This window comes from Tigriopus californicus, chromosome 2, assembly GCF_007210705.1.
Source record: "Tigriopus californicus strain San Diego chromosome 2, Tcal_SD_v2.1, whole genome shotgun sequence".
Taxonomy (NCBI): domain Eukaryota; kingdom Metazoa; phylum Arthropoda; class Copepoda; order Harpacticoida; family Harpacticidae; genus Tigriopus; species Tigriopus californicus.
Genome location: NC_081441.1, coordinates 13,922,193 through 13,942,187, shown reverse-complemented (window position 1 = coordinate 13,942,187; position 19,995 = coordinate 13,922,193). Strand labels below are relative to the sequence as shown.

Here is a 19,995-nt window from a genome sequence, read left to right as displayed (position 1 = left end):
AGTTCTCAAAAACGTGGTACTAAATATTAAAATGTGGGTTTGAGATAAATCCCTCCAGATTATGGAACGATTACGCCTGCCTTTTATGAGCCTCGAACTAATTTCTTCCTCATCCCCGAACAATGCGGTTCATGGTCCAAGACTTGGTGGGACCAGATTCACTTCTCTCGTTTGGGAGCTCTGGGTTGATCTCAATTTGGTTTTATGGCGTCACAAAAAGGAAAGAAAACACAATTAAACGTCACATGAGAAAAAAAGTCTACTTCCAGCCTACTTGTGCTCCAATTCACCTGGTAATTGGCAATTTCGTTTGTTTGAAAAATGATCTGGAGGATTCTTATCGTTACTCACAAGTTCCAGTTTTGTCACGGAGCAATTATTCGGCATTTGTCTTTTAATCGGGAGCCTCCCAATAAGAGATATTGGCGTGGCACGTGCTGAAATCAGCTGCAAGAAGAAGTTGAAATGTGACTGGACATCACTTTCTGGGATTATTGACGAATTCATTACAGAACTCTAATGGAACGTGGAACATTTTTGCCCACGTAGAAAGTATTTTTTTTTAAATTTGCTCATTATATAGATCAAGAGAAGTGTCCGTGGACAATGGAAAGATTTGGTTCCAATTAGCTCAAAGTATAACGAGTTACACTTGAAAATATGTAAAAGTGCAATAGAAAAGTCCCGCTTTTGAGTATTTATGATAGAGTGGGTACATGCCGTATGTCTCAATGGAAAACTTTTTCTCACTGTACTCTGTACACCATCCCATTCACCCCCCATTCTTACAATGAACTCTGTGGCAAAGTCTGAATGAAATGAGCTAACAACCTTTGTCTTTGAATTCAGTGGCTGGTATATCGTTATCAAAAATGCATCGTGTCACTAAAGAGATCAAAATTACCGTGGAAACATTGGCACTTTTGAACCATTCCTAATGTGGTACAGATACTGATCGAAAGCAAAAGTTTGGAACAGATACGGAAAGTTCATGAACCCACAAGAGAGTGAGTAAGTGCGGACTGACTAGAATGCCCCTCTGTTCCCCTTCACGAGTCTTGAAAGGTCCTTGGTCCAATGTCTACATAAGCTAACAAAGCCCAATTGGCCTCCCTGACAGTTCCCAACAAACCGATTGTTCCTCATTCTTGTCGACGATTACCTTCCTCGATGGCTCTCTTATCCCCGCTATCTAAAGACATGTCCCGAATTTTGGGTAAGCTAATGCTCGGAAAACATGGGCAGTACTGTCCATATTAGTACCAAGTATCAACTAGGGGATGTCTTTTCCAAGAATGAGACGAGGAGAAAGACCAAAGAATATCGAGGATTACGAACCACCACTGAACGAACGTGTGAGACCAAAACGATGGCCGTGGAACAACACCACCAAAGACGATGGAAGGGAGGAGGGGAGAAGAGAGAAAGAGAGAGAGAAAGAGAGAGGGAGAGGGAGAAAAGCAAAAAGAGGATACCTTCTCTCTTTTTTTTTCCTCGCTCGTTCTCTGTGGAGAGAGTGCAGTATTCGCATTCGAAGGGGGCAATTCTATGAATAGCAAGAGGACAAGGCAAGAAAGGAGAACGAACGAGGGAACAAGTGTGTGGGAGAGCCATACATCCACAGAGGGATGAAATAAAGCATCGATCCAGGGACGATCAATGTGGTGTCTCGCAAACAAATAGCATTGGGTATTGACTTCCTTCATGACTCGGATAGAACCCTAGTTGGAATCTTAAAGACCCTTGTAGTTTGAAGAATTTCGCTGATCCACTCATCTACTTGGCTCCACCCATCGTTGGTCAAGGATTGTCGCCAGACCGAGGGTAGAAGGCCGTAGAGTGAAGTCGTATCGAGACTGTCTACATAGACTGCATACCCTACTGTAGATGTTCCCAAAGAGAGAAAGAAGCCAGCGGGAACAGAAGGTAGAGAGGGACCAGAAAGAGGAAAGAGGCGATCGAGGCGAGATCCCTCTCGGATCCTCCACGGATCCTCGATCCGGCGAGCTCTAGCGTACAGAAGGAAGGACGGACAGACGGACGGAGGGAATACCATATGCACGTCGGATTCTAGGCGCTACCCCTACTGTACAGCAGTATGTAGTATAGAGTAAGAGAAGTCGAAGTACTATTACCGTGGTACTACTCGTGTGAGTGTACGTACTTGTAAGTAAGGAGAAGTCCACGAGTGAAGGATGAAGGCGGAAAGGGAGACGGGACCCGGCAGCACTCACGATCGAGGAACGAGCGAACGACGAGGCACAGAAGGAAGGAAGGACGGAAAGAGGAAAGAAAAAAGAAAGAAAGAAAGAAAGAAAGAGGGATCTTTGTGGGTCGTCCTCGTCCTCCTCCCCGTTCATTCGTACGTGTTGTTTCGACTTTTCAGTTTGAGAAAAAGCAGCTGCTCGAGCGAACAATTCTCCCTGCAAACAAGATAGCTTGATCCCTGATCCATCCGCTTCAGGGACCACTGTGGTGACTAAGAGCTAACAACGATTAACACCGACGACATTGTGTTCCCAGAAGATCCTCCTCAGTCAGAGTTTTCCAATCAGATCGCCTAGGGGAGTTCTGGGAAGGGCGGGTTGGGCCCGCCCATCTTCCAAACGGGTCTCAAGATTCATTGAATCGGTGGTGCTCCACAAGGTGTCCCATTTCACTTGGATGGAACCCCCACCGGCCGGTGGATTAGACAGGGAACAACAACCTTGCCACTTGTTGCGTTGGATCAAAATCCAAGAACGACCGAATATCTACCGGTGGACCAAGTTATTGGCACTCGATATTCTTAAGGAATTGAACACGTGATTTTGATTGCTGTTATTGCTTGAGAATATTTAATGCCATGCTTTTGTCATCGATCCCGAAAAGACTCAAGGTAAGGTGCAAGGAAGTGGTCAAATTGAAGGCTTGGCACTCGATGTTGTTTCTTACTAGAATCATAAAATTTCAAATTTCCTAGGTCTTCATGCATTTCATAAAAAGGCTTTTGTGTTTACTGGGATTCAGTCCGAGGTTCGAGCTCGTCCGACGCCCATCATTAATGCTCAAAATAAATGTTTGGTGCAGCCGTTTTGTGATAACTTGAGTACACAAACGGTCCACCAATTGCAATGCGGTCATTCCAAAGCATTTCTTTGAAAATAATAACTTTTAGGATATCTGTCACATGCACTTTAATTAAGTAAGTCAAGTATTAGCAAATGGCCAACGACATTGCCAAAATTCGTCTTTTAAATAGTATCAATCAGGATGTTTGGATCCCACTGTCAGGTATGTTTTTTAAGCTGACAGGCCAAGTAAGATAACTTGACAATTTCATGACTTTGAAGGTTTAAGGAGAGATAGAGGGGAATCGATCAATAAATTGATCAACACAATTACCTGCACATAATTCGAACACATCATGAAGGTGGGAATGGAATTTTATAAGCTTTGAACGTAAATGTACACGTTGGTGAGCACATTTAGAACCTTGGAACAGAATCGACCAAATCCAACTTCAAAGGGATGTACTCCTCAAAAGAGGCCATTGTTAAAAGATTTTCAATCGAGATCAGTGAACTCACATCTTAAATTGGCTTTTGTAAACTGTTCAAGAACTGCATACATCTGTACTCCCAATCAGCATTACCGATCCCAAGCTCTGAAACAAAATATTTTGAATACAAATCACTATGAATACTCAATTCAAAAACCTCTTTTGACGTGTACGTAGAGTCCGGTTTCGGAACAACCAAGGCTAATCTTTTGAAAAATGGTCACAATGAAATGAGGTAAAAGAAAAAGTCCATCCAAACCTGTTTGGTGGAAACCTGAGGTCAATATTCAATGCATTGATTCTATTTTTCGATGCTGAAGCTGGTATTCATCTTTGTTTTTGACCAGGCGAAGAGGTTCCTCGATCTGATAACTTTCAGCAAATAATTGATCCAAAATAATGAATAAAAGTACGTCGTTATTTTTGCTATTTGGAATTGCAATCTGTCTTTGGACTAAACAAGGGGGACTAGCTGAAAGCCAATAGCTGTGACACGATTGGGGAAAAAGGAAATATGACAAAACGAAAGCTTGATCGTAAACAGGGACACTTCTTGAAAACAGGAGACCAAGAGGAACAAGTTCGTTTTTGGTGACATATTCGTGTACGTAAATTAGGATGGTTCGGATTCTCTGATTGTCTGATGAGACGAAAGTGGTATGAAGGTCGACAAAAGCTCCTGAATATTTGAAAATTGGCTTTAGAGACAAATTGGTTTGTTTTACATTGATTAGAAATGTTTTTGTTCGTTTTCCCTCCTTCAAATATCTGATCTGAAAGCGTCAAAATAACTTCTTTAGATGAATGAATGCTTTTGAACGCTCATGTGCAACTCATATCCGAGAAAACGACAAATGGGTCTCAGTTTAGTTTAATGAATGACGATCTTGTTAAAAGGAGGGTAATTCCACTTATTTGCAGAATTTTCTAAATTGCACTCTTCGAGCTTTCATCAGTTTTTAGGTTTGACAATTTCTCATTACGTATATGAGCTGTACTAGGTGTATTGGATCAGATAACAGAGATCCGAACAAATCGCCTAGTATAAAATTAATCCATGCAGTAAATGATGCCCCATTTCAAAAACAACCGAGCAAAGATCTTAAAACATAACTTGAGAATTGCTTTGCCTTTTGAGCAAGGCCAAGGATCACCGACAGAAATGCAGCTTGAGAGGGGATAGAAGAGATTATTTGCCCAAGAATAGGTTTGTAACATAAACAGAAATGCTAAAAGACATCGCCATATTACCAACGAATTTGCTGACTAAAAGCAGTCCCAAACACTTTCAAACTACATCTTTTGGACTCATTCTTTTTCGCTTTTCATGCATGTTGAGATAGAGTTGTTATGACTTGGCTGCATTGACTCAACTAAGATGCCTAAATTGTATCTCAAATGAGCCCATCACATTTGCAACGCGCAATGATATCTATTTTGGTAATGGTGTTCACTTTCTCATCGGTTGACTCAGAAAAAAGAGGGAAAACAGCAATCAATTATGCCACCTCTTTGAAAGCTCAATTTGAAACTACTTAATAAAGAAATTAGCGGCTTTTTGGTTCAAAGCTCTCTTTTGTGAAAGGAAGGAAAGATAATTTTTGGTCAAATTAAGTCTTGAACTATTATAATCATTTTGAGGCAATTTTTTTTTCGCAAATGCCAACGAATAGATAACATAGCACCGAAGATTTTTGGGGAAATTGAAGGATTTTTGTCATGTTTGGGCACGACTTAGAGGAACTAAATACATTCCAAATGATATTTTGCACATAATTTGATCCAAAGAAACCAAATACTGAAAAAAAGCTTATCATGTTTCTTGCAATGTTTTCATTTCCAACCAGTTTTTTTTTTCATTTTGATCATCTCTTCCTGGGAATACTTGTTTTGGTTAGGATTGACAAGTAACTGAGAGCATTTTACTTTTTTCCATGATTTATGCCATAAGTTTTCTGTACACAATTGAATTAGATTCTTACAGAATGAGGGTATTGATTTTGTAAACCATTCATGATTTCAGGATACTTCAAAAACTGAACCTCACTTAGAAGTTGTAGGTATGAGTCTACATTGATATTAAATTTTTCGTTGCTTTCATGACGACACTTAACTAACGAGCAAGAAGTTCGTGAAGAATGATAATCAAACATTTTTTGCATTGAATACCGCCAAAATATTTGAATAACCAAAACAATTACAAGTGTTTTCACCCTTTAATAACTAATTTTTACCTTTTCGGAACTTATTCTTATTGATATTTACAACCTATAAACAAACTTTGACGAAAATCAAAGTCATTTTTCCTTACCCCTGGTGAGGCTTTTTAGGGTAAACTTTTTCTTGGAAGTGGCGGGCTAAGATCTACTTCTTGCCACATTATAAGTAGTGTCCTGCATTACAGGAGTACGACCATGGCTTCAACGCCTCAACCGGCGAAAGTTTGACCTTTCAACTCTTTAATTAAAGTCAATTTTGAGTCTAAAAATAATAAGTGAGATTTTCTCCTTGTTTAGCATACCAAGCAAGCGTCTAGTGGCTGGTCTGTTTTTTATCTTTGAATATGAAAAAGTAATTTCAAAGAAGACAGAGAAATTCGAAAGTACTCTTGACCTTTCCAAAATTGCAATCAATGTAATCAGATGCACAAGAGAGAAGGGGCCCTGCATACTCCGAAATTTGTGTGGATTATTGTGGGTCTTCTTCCACCGGAAAAGTCTAGGAACCTTCGGATTTTTTCATAAAATATGCACAATTCTGTTATTTCCCTTTTGAATAGTATGTTGAGGGCATTTTTTAGCTTTTAAAAAACACCTTTATTCTCGATAAACCCAACAGCCTAATTCTGACGTGAAAACACCCTTCATTTTCGTTAATAAACCGAAAAGTGTTCACATGAGCATTGTATGTTTATCTGTGGGGCGTTTCATGGGTACTCGAGTACTTAGATCTAGCTCATGAACGATTTTAGGCCGAACAATAAGACTTCATACATTGGAAGATATATCACTAATAAATATTGCGTTTGAAAGTTCATATATTTTTGTGCAGTCGTGCTTAAAGTGTCACTATATCAAATTCGAAACATCCTGAAGATACTTTGGATATTTCTGAGCTCTTCTTTGTGGATCATGTAGCCTTTTTTGTTAAGGCGAACATTTGAAGTTGGCATTAATATCACTCTGTCAGTTTAAATCTGAGCAGACACTTAACTTATGTTGAAAATGAGTACGAATGACCTTTGCAGACTGTTCAGGGGTAAGTACTTCACGTTAGTAATTGGTGGCGGAAGAAGTTCTTTGGAAGGAAGTAGTCTAACTTTCAGCTTCCATGGAGTCGACTTAAAGCAGGAAATCACTGAGACAATGTTTTTTACATGTAAGTATCAGCACTGCAATATTTTTTGTTACAAGCCAACAAATTTTCTCCTAAAATGGCCAGAACCTAATAGAATTGACAACCGAGTAGGTATTCAGTGTAAATAAGGTTGGAAATCTTAATTCGTCAAGATCCATTAAGGTATGTATTATGGTTATGTAAGAAAACTAGAAAAAAATGATATCCTACCACGGAAGCATCCGCTTGAAATCTCTTTTTTTAAAATGTCTACATGATATTTCTTGTTCCAAAGTCATAAACCATACCGCATACTTATCAACTTGCATTTGATGCCCAAAGGCATAAGATTTTTTTTTCTTCTTTACCATCAGCCTTTCTGAATCTTGTACCTTGAGTTGTGAAGGAACTTTTTATCATCCCTATCACGGAATTAGCACGACTGGTCCCCTTGGTGCAACGGGTCGACAAGGATAATTTCCGATCGTAATGGACACCAAGATCTTTTGCACGTTCCACCACTGGTATTGGCTTACCACCAAGGACATGAACAGTCATGCCATTTTTTCTCTTGCAAAAGCGCAAGGCCTTGCTCTTGGAGACATTGCAAACCATATGGTTTGAGAGTAACTGCTCACGGATTCGTCAAGAGCACACGACAACTCTACTATTTCCTGACTTACAAAATATATGGAGGATTTTTCTCTCAGATTTAAAACACCGCACAAGGCAAATGACAACCATATCTTTGAAATAAACAGAGAATAGGAGAGGACCAAGCATGCTACCCTGAGGTTTCCCAGACATCACATTTGACCAATTGGAAGAGGTTCCATCCTCAGTAACCGTTGGTCTTCCTCGATCCAAAAAACAATGCTTAAAACATCTCTCATTTATCCCCCCAATTCCCATCTCCCCTCCCTCTCACTCCCATCTCACTTCGTGATCGGTTTTGACAAAAGCTTTTGTGGTATGTACATCCTTCTCAGCTTCCAAAGCCCGACAGACAAATTCGTTGAACCCCAAGAGGCTGGTTGACAACACTTTCCAGGAAAAAAAACCGTATTGACTATTCTCAATCGAACCGCCAAATTCGGTCCTTCACCAGCCGTTCCATTACCTTGCGACAAACGGTGCTAAAAGATATTGGACAATAATTAAAACTTCATCCCCCTTCAGCACAGAGATAATGCTTGCCCATCGCTAATCATCTGGCACTTCCCGGAGGACAAAGACAAGAAAAGAAAAGGGACAGCGGAAAGAATACAGATCCATCAAGCCCTTTCACTAACTGTATGCCGTTACATCACGACCACGGTTTTTAGAATACTTTAGCATGTTGATTTATTTCATCATTTGACCGTCAAACTGGGCTTCTTCAGATCAAACTGAATACCTCCTCGCTTTGTAGGGGTTCAAATACGAACGAGAATTTTTGGTCAAATATTTAACCTTTTGGCGTTAATTATCCAACCAAATACCCTGATTGTTCAGTATTGGCAAAATTCAGAATATACCAAGCTTTTTAATGTAGTACATACATTTCGCACAGCGATCGTGCTCGGGTTTATGATTTAGAGTCTACATAGACTATTAGCGGACCTAATTTTTGCTCAGAGTTGATCTCGTTTTCACGGTGGCTTATGATTGAATCTTTTCGGACGTAATGAGACGAAAATGGTGAATACTGTTCCAAGATACATTAGAAATTCCTTCAAGCTTCATCAGTCTTATGAATATGGGTACATTTAACAATAGAAATCAACACCAAAATTGCGTTACTTCTTAGCGTCCAGAAAGAAAGTAGTGTCCAACTATCAAGAGTGATCCGAAATGATGGTCCTGGCCACTTGATAACATATCATACCTATGAGAATATAAAAAATGGCCAGGCGAAAATATTCGTTTTAAAGTTTAGATTTCGTCTATCGGAGTCTGAACATGCCATGAACGCCATTTTTCCGGACTTTCTATGACCTGGGTCACTAATAATGCATAAGATTTTGAAACAATGTGGTAAATACTACTTTAACACATTGTGATTCAAAACAAGAAGAATCGGCTCTATGTTAGCTAGAGGCTGACTCGCATAACGCCTTCTGAAGTACAGAACGCGAACCGTACTTCGTGTAGAGTAGGGAGCTTGTTACTATCAAGGCTCAATATCAAAGTACGGTTTGCACAAAACAAATCGGCGGATTGAAAGAATTTTATCCAAGCATGGTGGAGCTTAGCTTGGCACCTTGTCTATACTTTTGCTACTTTGATTCATTCCAACTACTTCCTTTTCGCGGTGGTCGGAATCACTTCATATTTCATAGATGGTCCAAGCCTGTTTCTCAAAATAACTTGGTCCAAGCCACTGTTCAAAGAGTTATTTGAAGAAAGACTTTTACAATCAATAGTAAATGATTGGGAACATAGACAACGTATAGGTTAATAGCGTTAATAGCCCTTTCAAACATAAATCGAATAACGTATCAAGGACAACGGGTAACATTATTCGTAGCTGAACTCGGTGTTATGTTTAATCTCTTAGTTGAAATTGCACCATTTTTCCAATGGCAGGAAAAACCAACTACAGAAATAGCCAAGTACAGAAATAGGAGCGACAAATATAACTCACGGTGTCATCAAGTATTGTCCCATTACGAAGATAATTTCCAGCTACAACGATTCATGATTCTCAATGTGAATGTTTGAGCAATGAAGCCGATGATGTATTGATCATGCTTCATTGCTTGCACTACACGTTTTCAGTGTCCATTGAATGCTAGTAACATAAAAAAACTGAGTTTTATGTAATTGGGATGTTAGGGTCGAAGGGGTGAAACTCGCCCGGGCGGCGAAGCTAGCCATTATTTCATCCGTTAAAAGTTCCGATAGGCAGTGTCGTAGTCCGTATCAGATTGGTTCTCCGACTGTGGGTGTGGTTAGCGTCTAAAGTTTCCTTGCGAAAGGTCGGGGAGGAGCAACGAACCGAAGACCTCTCTCATGCTAGGAAGCTGTGCTATCCACTACACCGTTGAGCCTTTTACAACTAATGCGAGCACGTGCAAGCAATTCATTGAACACTGAGAGAAGTGATGAACCTGATGAACAAATGACCTTTGTTAAAGTTGAGTAGAAGGATGGGTGAAAGGAGCCCGGTTTTTTCCGTCCGCTTAAATGAGTTATTTGGCAAATATATGCAAGAAATGATACTTGTCTGCTTTTCGATGAATGGGTCGGTGAGATGTGCGTAGAGTTCAGTGGCCATGTTTTTCCTGTTCCCGCAAGTGGAACTAGCTGCTCATCAGTATGCATTGTGCCAAGTCAATTTCCCTGCCCCCAAAGTCCCCTTTTCCATTGAACCAAGTTGGATGGGTTCAAAAAGAAATCTTTCACACTTGAAGCCCAAGAACCAGGCAGCACTATCATCATGAACTTTTTCATTCCTCAAGATCCTTCTTGGAGAAACAAGAAATGATACAAATGCGCTGGGGTGGTGTCTCTTTGAATAATCAACGACGTCATCGAGAAAAAGAACCGAGAAAGAGGAGCAGAAGGGGCAGGGTCTGGATTGGATTGCCAACCCGTCGTGAGGCTGACAAATATGAAGATTTATGTTGTCATGTTCTTTTTACATGTCTCTGGTTTCATTGAAAACTTGGTAAGGCCATTGGAAAGTGAGAGTGTCTCATGAAGATGATTGTTTGATTATCGGTTGAAAACTGTTGGGTGCAAAAATGAGAAGCAAACATAAAGATTTAGATTCATTAAACTGACCAACTCTATCTGGTTCCTTTTTAAAACCATTTTTTTGGCAAATATTTTTTTTGACAACAATTTTGCGAAGATGACAATAAAGTCTTAAGGCGATCAGACTTGCCATATTGCTACTTTTCTGTCAAATTAGCAATGTGCTTCCGCTGCTTATTGGTTACATCAATGTACAAATGCAAAATGAATCGTTTTTCTTTGGTTTGAAAATCGAATTTGGTAACGAATATTTCCCGAACACAGAAATAAGAATCACTCTTGGACCTGAAGGTCATGAAGAACAGATACATGGGCCTAACTGCAAACATTTCTTGTATGCTAGAGCACAAAATCTACCAAATCTAACCTACTTTGAGTTTGTAGTCGACCCTTAACTTGCATCTCATGTATGTGATAAAGTACGGTACATCTTAAAGCAATCAGGTTTTGTCATTCTTGAGGCTGTAATACGCTACTACTAGGGATCATTTTTTTAACTAAACCAGATCAAGAAGTGAAATAACAAAAAACAGTTGAGCTTACCATTCACCAATGTTTATTCATTTCCGGTTGCCTCTTTCGAGTTGAAACATACATCCTTCGGTATCCTCAAATTTGCTAAATGTCATCAAATTGCTCCTTTTTGGTTGATATTGTGGAGCACCATTTTTTTCATTTTTCATATCTAGCTCACCCGCACATTTAATGCTAGCAGTTTGTCAGTGCATCCTGGGGTACTCTGTGTGAAAGCACTCATGGCTTGCCTGAGCCGGGTTTAATCTCCCCTCAATCTGATACTAATATCTTCACCACGAAGCATCCTCCAAAAGATCATGGTGGCGCTTCCCCTCTCATTGATTGGCAAGGATTTTTGTATTCACCCACGTGCCATACCAGTGATACTCAATTATTTGGTAATTTGACAACATATTGTGCTTATGTCGTGGGCGTTAGCAGGGTTTCCCCGAACAAACCAAGACAGTATTTAGCCCCGGGAGAGTCAAACTGAGTTGAATGTTTTAATGAATGCGGTGATATAGTTGCTTATGCTACATCAATGGTAATCATATCATAAAACTTCGAGGGGGTTGTCATCTATACATTCCTTGGTTCTTGGTAGTTTTTGAGATTTCATCCATGTCAGGCTTCATGAAACGACTTGAAGTCTGCAATGAAAAAGAAGTATTGTGGTTTAATATATTTATCAATTTGTATCAGTGCAAGTTTGCAGATAAGGGCTGAGTCTTCGTTTCTTTTCTGTATTTGGAATGAGTCCTCGTTAACGGGAACCAAGGTATGCCAACAATCTACTACCATCATAATATTCCTTGAAAAATGTTACCCAGCAACCTCGGGATGGCTCTTTAGCCATAACTGTATTGGCAACACTGTCAAAACTAACGCCAGCGCCATTTCACAGACAAATTCCTTCTTGTGTAATTTGTTGCGGTTTATCAAAGATTATCTACGATTTACAGAGCCTCAAATTGATACATAACCCTTCGCATGAATCAAGTAAACCTCTCTCATCGAGAATGAGTTTTCGTCAGTGACTGAAACACAGGGAGAGGACGTAAAGTGTGGCATTCATGTGTGCATTATATGCTTTCTGACACGAGGACGATGATATGCAGGTAGAAAATAAGACTTCCTCACTCGGATATGAGCATGGTATTTGTAGGGATAATTTCCTTTTAATTGCCACTTATGATCTGGAAACTGGCATGAGAATTTATTTTCTACCTGGGCAAGAAATAATTTTTCGACTTTCACACCTTGTCAATTATGCAGCCAGGTTTGAATTGCAATTCTTGACTGGCTCGGGTTATTTCCTTCTCAAAAGTAACGAGAAGCGTACAATCCTAGACAAATTGGACATTTCATTTGTTCTTGTCAATATGCACAGCAGATTTTTCTAAAAAGTTTAAATCACGATTATCAGGGCAAACGTACAATTTCGAACTGGCGTCGTCCTAGTCCAGTCATCTGGAACGCGAACAATTGTGATGTTTAAATTTCAGTTACCGTTATGCAACCAAATAACCCCTAAGAGATGGAAAGAGAAGGCTGGCTCAGTGTTGAGTACCCGTTGGTCGGACCTCTTTCGTACTCAGCCCACCCACTGACCCCTCCCACATCCTGTTTCCGGTGCTTCCAAGTTCTCACATGGTCAAGATTGGCTGGAGCCATTTCTTCTTCCATTTCTCCGCTTGTCGCTGAAGTGATTTCCCTCCAGTTTCTCACAATGGTTGGTCTTTAGCCCTTATAACCTCCATTACAACTCCATCACCGATTCCAAACCAAGGATAGATTGGACTCCTCCTATCCAATAAACCCAACGATACAACCCATTTGAATATCTTACAGAACTTTGAGCTGAGCTTTATCTTAGCAATTCAAAAATAAGTATTAGAAAGTTGGTGTTGGCAATCTTACGAGGAACACTCCAATCGATGCTTGGTGACCGAACACAGTTCCATTCGTGAAGGTAGTAAGTTGGCCGGGCTCTTTGGCTCTCTGCTAGTACTTCTTCCTCATCCCATGACACTAAGTGCCTCATCAAGCCTGATCCACTTATATTGGGACCACTTGTGGAGTTGGGTCGCCAGAATGGAACAATACCCACCGACGAGAGGCATCATAAAATCCCTCCAAATATTGGCTCGTGATTCGGATGGATCCAGATACAACCCTCGACCCTCGAAATTGGTCCAATTGCATCCTTGGTTATATCAGTACTTGCTCAATCATTTTGGCGTCTGTTTTGATGATTATTTTGCCTTTTCGAACTGGCCTAAGTTTAACATAAAGTGAAAAAGCAGATCACGGAAGAAAACTACCTGATAAACTTGATAACAAAATTTGTTATACACAGCCATAACTTATTTTTTGACTTTTGTATGCTCAAATACGAGAAGTGCAAATTGTTGGCAAAAATGACATTTCCGTTGAATATGTGAAACTTAGGTCTGCTGATAGTTCCTAAAACTCAATACTCAGAGAAAAACCATTTTCGATTGAAATAAGATAGCGTTCCCAATCAAACAAACAAATGCTGGAAATGATTTCTCCGAATACCTGATGATGTGATCCAAGCTTTGTACCATTACCTTCCTAAAGTATCAAAACTTCTGTTTCATAGAGTACGAACGTACATTGATAATACTGAAAACCATTTTTTAATATGTGATACATTCATTCACGAGCACTTTTGTCCCTAGAAGTAACCTTTTAATGGGAAATATATTCCACCTTTGTACTAGTATGTGGTGCCACTTGATATGTATTCTGAGATGGAACATCGTTCAGAATTCCAGGCGTAAATGTGTCAAAACAATAATGAACATAGACCACTTTCACATATATTTCTGTTTGATGAACCTTTCGTAATCGGCCATTGCTTTTTTTTCATGTCCTATGAGAGTGTGCCTAAAGGTATAAAGCAAGAGGGCAAAACAAAATCAAATATGGTCAGAAATCCCTCATCTGGTTTCAAGTACATGTAAAGTCACTCTATTTCAGTCTTAGAAAGTACCTGAGTCGGTGCTGAATTACGATTTTGCAGAAATAGAACGTGTTTTTCAATTAATTTCCGAGACAACTGAAAGCAAATGGAATCATTTGAAGTTTCAAATCTACCACATCTTTCAAAAAGTGTAAAGATTTGCCATTAAACAATTATCTATTACTGTTACTGAAGTGTTTGGATTTGCCTCAACCTGAGAATTGGCTTCAAAAAAGTTTGGACAAGATAGGTAAATGGGCCTTGCATTGTCAATACTACCTCTCTACTTAAATGTCTTCTTATCCTATGAGGTCCGTTAAATTTATTTCATTTATCACGATGAAAGCGCACAGCTCCTAAAAAACATTAAATAAGCAGCAACGAATCTTGGGAGTGAAATGTCATTAAATGCAAAGGACTTCAAAGGATCAAAGGATGAAAGAATAAAAATTCAATTTTCAGTTTAATTAATCTTTAATCGTTGATCACTTTCCTTATAGTATGACTTTTTTCCGACTCAAAAAGTGTCGAAAAATGCGCAAACGTGCGACAATGACGTCAAAAGATTCGCATTTGTTTTCTGTAAGTCCTAAATGTCTCCTTGCCTGTTGGGGTCCGCAGAAGCATTTTATAGCTCTTTATCTTATTTTTCACAATGGTACCGACTTTGTCAAATAGATGGTACAGGGATTTGGTAGTTCATTGAAATGACCAGAGAAGCGTTTAAAACCACATTTGGGATTAGATTTCTTAGACCTGAAGTGACTGTTACTCTCTTTTCAATTGAAATGAGTTACAAAAAGACAAGTAGATATTATAGGAATATATTATTCTCAATAAAAAGTATGTCAATAGTGAATTGTCTCTTCGGGTTTTTTACTTTGAGTGATTTGAGTTCTTATCTTCTTTTCCTCTCTAAATCGCTGAAAATGCAGCCAATCATTTCTATAACCAGTTAAAACACTCTTGATCTGCTATAGTGACTTTGACCTTAGTCTCAGCTAGCTTTAATGAACAAAACAATATTCTGCCTTAGTATTTAATACTCTGATAAATTCAATGACTTTGCTACGAATGGACCAGAATTTCGTTCTCGGGAAAGTGAGAATGAGAATTTCCAGAAAGAATTCCAAAGTTTTGTTCTTCCGATGCTCTTCTAACCTCTATTTGAAGTTTGTACTGTAGAGCGTTATTCGATCGTAATTTACAAAAAATTAAATACTTTTGAGGATGGTCCCTAACAATATCTCGACGATCTTGAAGCCGTCTTTAAGATTCACGATACATTTTATAAAAACTTTATTTTGACAATCAAAGCATTCCATTGCAACGCGTTTAAAAGGTATGATTTTGACCTCTTATAGAACATATCGTGCCATGCCTGAGGAGTGACTAAAACTACACCTAAGTAAAAAAGGACGAAATAAGTGATATAATGATTTGGAGGGGTATTTAGAGTTGGGTGGTGGGAAAAGGGAAAAACGCTAAATATCATATTTGAAACAATACTTTAGGCAAAGTTTCTTTGCCCATTACATTCAGAACAATATGTTGTGGAGCATAATTGTTTATTCTTAAACATGATTTACAAGAATGATCGAAGCTTCGTCTATATTATGCCAGTTTAATGCATTAGCCAGAAGCAGTAGTCTGAAGATAACGTTTTGGAATGTGTCAATGAACTGGATTCATTATGAGCGGCTCTCAATTTACAAATAAAATTAGAGAACGACAAGTAAATTTCATCAGCTATTTCAAATAACTTTCAATGGTTAATTTGCAGAGAATCATTCCAGGCCATTAATGGGTACATTTTTGGTCAACAAGAAAAATTACAGACAATGTGCGCAGCCAACCTGAGCCGTTAATAGATCTCAAAGCAAACATTACTCTTATAAAGAGCCAAAATATTAAACAACTTTTTTTGGAGGAGGGGGGGGCTTCCTTTTTCCTGCTGGGAACAGAATTCTCCGCGGCTCAAGACGAAAAAGCTTACGTATTCTACTTAAATATATATACTCACATAATCAACCAAAACGGCATCTTTTGAGTTTTGTAACACTACTTCACTCGATAGTAACAAATTCAGTTGGATCACGGTGGAAGTTGGCTGTAACCTTTGTTTGAGTTCTCCAGTTTTTTTTGTATTTGGGTGCAAGGGTTGGAGGGATCATCAATCACATAGTCCTTATAGTTTTTCCGATAGACAGTGTCGTGTCTGCATCAGTTTGGTTCTCTGTCTGTGGGCAGGGTTTATAGCGTCTAAAAGTTTCCTTGAGAAAGGTCGGGGAGGAGAATCGAACCGGAGACCTCTCTCGAATTAAGAATCTGCTCTACCCACTACGCCACGTCTCTGCCCTACCAGTTTACCCAGGAAAATGTCAGTTTGATTCAGCGACTTTCCGTTGCCGTAATATCCGTAAAGATGGTCAAAAGTCATATCATTATCTACAAGTTAATCATTGATAACCAGGGCAATGAGAAAAAACGTTTTAAAGGTCAAAAACTTTAGTTCATTTACCTACTTAAATTATCACTAAAAACCTTTTTCAAGAGCGCATTATTTTTTTACAGCAAAATAAAATTCTCTGACATCAGCATATAAGCATTATTAAATGCAAAAAGACACGTAAAGCTACAAAATGAGACAAACGTTGCAAAATTTTGACCTAATGATTGAGGGTTGCAAGATATTTCATTATTTCAAAATCATTGAAATCAAAAGCCCTTAAAATTGTTTTCTCGCTTGGACCCCCAAATCAATTCCTTAAACCATGCAGGTTTCTACATCAAATCTGGTTACTCTGGGCGTTGTATTTCACCTACTTCTCGGGGTGAAGAGTCGTGGGCTAAAGAAGCAAGTATTTTTATATTTGCTCTTTTTGTGCGTAAACTATTGGGATTGTAGTTGCGTTTTCAAAAAAAGCTTAAGCTTTTGCCAAATAAGATAAGCAGGAACAATGTGAACGAATTAATTTGTTTTAGTTTTGCAAGAACCACATAAATATAGCTCGTAAGATCAAGTATGACTAATGAACTTTTTCCCAAGGCTGTCCATTTACATACTTGTCTTTTTGTCTGACAGTGGATTGACAGGCATGATTTTTGCAGTTTCTACACAAACGTAATTGTCGTCCTATAAGGGAACATGTTTAAGCATTTAAAATGTTCACCAACCCGAATTTCTCCAATTTCATTAAACATTTTTTTGGCAAAAACTGTCTGTCAAACAACAACTAAAATGAAGAAACTACTACTCAATTAATGAACTAGTGTATGCCTTATAAGTAAGGCTTTATTTGATTACTTTTGCAACAGACAGAATGACAAAGGCAGTGATATCCTATCCATTCTGACAATAGCTCGACCACCCTGACCACGACCACGTTGATCTTCTTGATCAGCCCACACTCCTCACCCTTTTATGAACATTTTGTCCCAAAAGAAAAGCTCTTAATAGTCAGAAGTGTTGCTTTTTGGACCCGCCATGAGGTTCTGAGATTTATGCAGACACTGCTACTACTAATAGTTATAATAAAAACCCAGAATTGGTACCTTTAAATCTGACAGTTCTGGTAAGTTTTACGTTCAATGCTAAGTTATCTTCTACTCATCGGTTTTTTTTTTTGGTTTGGCTTTTCACGGGCTTTTCTAACCGCTACCGGGAATGTAACCTCCAGTACTATTAAAATGAAAGGTCATAATTCGCTTATTAAATACCTTTCAATCTTTATATGATATTTGGTCTATCCACGAATTTGAGTTGGCACACCGAGCTAGTCCTTGAATATATGGTTGATCAGGAATGCTATCTAAATATTTGTCCAAGTCTGACTTGAAAGATGCTACCGAATCAACAAGGCCTACGTATTCCCTACGAATATCAGAGGGAAGCAAATTAAACAATGGAGGAGCCCGAGAAGAGAAGTTGGACCTCATTGTTCGAACTAGCCTGGATTCTCGAGGGCTTGAAGGTGCTCTCAAACCCACATGAGCCTCTACGGTCACACTTGAATTGACCCTAAATCCGGGTTTGGGACAAAGCTCATGGATACTTTTGAAGACGTACAGTATCAGATACCTTTCGAAGCTTCTCTGAACACTGTACAGTCCCATTTTTTTAGTCTCTCCAATACGAGTCTCTCATGCCTGTGATGTTCCTACTGAAACATCTTTGGACTTCTTCGACCTTTGCAAACCTGCTGAACTCATTGGAGCCCAAATGGGTGAAGTATATTCAAGATGTGGCTGGACAATCAACTTGTACAGAGTTAGCATCGTGGTGCTGTCTCTGGACTTAAACCGTGCGACATATCCAACCATATTACTCTTAGTAACCAAGAACCGAAGATTATTTCTAGGTCCTTTGCAAGTCTAATTAATAAAAGTTTGCAGACTTTGGAAAATCATACTTTTTTGTCTATACTTTGACTTAAAAACAACATATTGAGATGCCTTATCAGCCTTTGATTTATCAAATCTGTGAAGAATTTAAAATAATCTGACATGTTCGCGATCATAAAATTTGAGAACTCCTGTCTTTAGGAACTTTTTGTTTCTATGTTGAATTGTAAGATATACAAGTTCCACTCATGATGATCATCGCTAGCAAAAGAAAATAAATTACCTGAAAAAAAAATGGTTGCTATTTTTGGCTTTTTTGAGTGAAAAATTGAGCAAGTATTCACTTTTTAGCCTTCTTTTTGTCATTTGGGTCCTTATTTGCTTTATTTGTTAACTGTCTGTTCTTGTTTTGGACCTTTTATTTGCTTCAGTGGAGGCATGATCAAAAGAAGTAAATCCTCTGCAATATTAGCAATTTTTTGGAGATTTGGGCTTCCATTGGCTCTACTAACTAATCGCTGCAAAGAATGTAATTCCTTGTATGATTAAAATGAAAAGATTATAATGTGTCTAGTTATTCCACTTAAATTTATACAATATTTGGTCCACCATTGAATCTGAGTATCAACTTCAACTCCCTTTTTTCGGGGTGGGAAAGTCTGCAAAAAAAAGAGATCATGGGTTTGATCTGATAAAAAAATATTTTGTGAAACAAAAGCACCCAAGAGGAAAATAATAGCTGAGAACATAATTCAATTGTTCATCATGACATCTGTAGAATTGAAAACGTTTATGTCGAGTTTTGCAAGAGAAAAAAGGTTAATTTCTTTTAAACTCAATGGCTAATGTTTTTGAACATTTAACACAACATTTTCTCATTTTGTTACAACTTTGAAATAGATTATTTTCGGCTAAATTTCGAGGTCTATCATCACTACAGCGCAGAAAAAGGTATCATAATTTGAGCAAAAAAAGTACAAAAAGTGAAAAATATTGACAAAATAGGTAGAAAGAAGGTAGCAAAATCAGTCAAAAAATGGGGAAAAAAACAGTAACGTATGTTAAAAAAAGGTAAAATTGAAAGTTTCTGAAAACGGTGCTCAAATAAAATTCCATCTATCCCTCATTGTTGAAAACAACCAAGGCAATAAAATAATGCGAGTTTTTTGCAAAAGAAACAAGATTTAGGTGCCATGAGATTTTTATCCATTAAGTCAGTTTTGGATTTGGTGTGAAGTGATCATTTTTTTAACTCATCGAAAGTATTGCTCATATCTTTAACCATATTCCAAGTTGTGTTTCTGTTTTTCAAGGGTTTTATGCAAGTGAAAATGAAAAAGTACAAAAAAAAGGATTTTTTCCAAAATGTAATTGGCCAAAATAGTAGAAACCTAGGCTTTAGGCTTTAACTTCTTTTCCTAGGTTTAATCATCACTCAAGCACAAATATGTGTTTTCTACATTATACCTTAGGCAAGCATTGTATCACTTCTACTGCTACTATAACACCACCATGAGCGCTTTACTTT

General features: G+C 38.4%; 2 long non-coding RNA genes across 2 annotated transcripts in view; one reads left to right on the top strand and one right to left on the bottom strand.

Annotated features, from left to right (window-relative positions):
• The window catches only part of LOC131893221 (uncharacterized), a 3,756-nt gene extending 3,310 nt beyond the window's left edge, over window positions 1-446 (bottom strand). Inside the window, exon 1 of the long non-coding RNA XR_009374655.1 lies at window positions 352-446. This is a non-coding gene — a long non-coding RNA (uncharacterized LOC131893221). The remainder of the gene's footprint in view (window positions 1-351) is intronic.
• An 11,362-nt stretch (window positions 447-11,808) lies between these two features.
• LOC131893377 (uncharacterized) lies at window positions 11,809-13,883 on the top strand. Its single transcript, XR_009374682.1, has 2 exons — window positions 11,809-12,252; window positions 12,640-13,883. It is a non-coding gene; the product is annotated as an uncharacterized LOC131893377 (long non-coding RNA).
• The last annotated feature ends 6,112 nt before the right edge of the window (window positions 13,884-19,995 follow it).